The sequence below is a fragment of the Nematolebias whitei genome, chromosome 14 (genome assembly GCF_014905685.2).
Source record: "Nematolebias whitei isolate Nwh7 chromosome 14, NemWhi1, whole genome shotgun sequence".
NCBI classification, from domain to species: domain Eukaryota; kingdom Metazoa; phylum Chordata; class Actinopteri; order Cyprinodontiformes; family Rivulidae; genus Nematolebias; species Nematolebias whitei.
Genome location: NC_056511.1, coordinates 37,403,022 through 37,404,081, shown reverse-complemented (window position 1 = coordinate 37,404,081; position 1,060 = coordinate 37,403,022).

Below are 1,060 nucleotides of genomic sequence, written 5' to 3'. Positions count from 1 at the left end.
TACTACTACTTCTAGTTTCTACTTTACTAGTTACTACTACTACTACTACTACTACTACTACTACTACTACTACTACTACTACTAATAATAATAATAATAATAATAATAATGATAATGTAATGATTAAAACTTTTAGCCTTCCCTAAATTCACAAAAGCCTATATGTCGGCTTAAACATTTCAAACAGACAAATAAGAAGCAATAATGTTGATATGTTTTAACTGGTGTATTTTTCATTTATAAACATAAGTACAACATCCCTAAAATAAATGTTACACATTTAGCAAACAACAATTTTAGGAATGCTAAAAACAGAATAAAATGTAATAAATAACAAATTCAACTAAGTACTATTAGTACTACTACTACTAATAATATACTCAGTAAAAGTGTTCTTATTCGATTTTATTATAGTAACTTTTTTTAAATGTGTACTTTTTCTTAGTTAATGGTACTTGCATCTCAAGGTAAATGTACATAAAAAATATTTAGCACAACGTTTTCACCCATCCTTTTAACTGAACTAATTTTAGAAAAGCACTCCAAGTTTCTGGTGATGTATGACAGAAACGGTCATGACACGACGGCAGGGTCTTTTCCTTGTGCTTTTCTCGTTTTGTGAGATTCACTGAAGCTGTGTAATTACTAGTCAGAATCATGAGACTCCAAAAATATTCCCAGAAGATGCAGTCAAGACATAACCTCACATCCTCTTGAAACATGCACACACCCACACAGACACACACAACAACAAAAAACAGAAGTTTTAACATTTTGTAGTTCCAGCAACTTTTTTCACTTTTGCTATCAAAATTCGGGGACCACTTGGTGACGTTTGACAGGAATGTTTGTTCCTGCCTAAACCTAATGTGACACTTGATTGTAAAACTTTAAAATCTGCCGTGTACGAAGACAAAAATTATAAGAATAAAATCAGGCAACATGGCTTTAAACACTGATAAGGGTTTATTTCTGTATTTGTCTTAATTAACCCAACGTTTCATAGAAAACACAAAAACACCCAGAGTCATAAACTTAAATATAAGAAGTGGAAACGCTT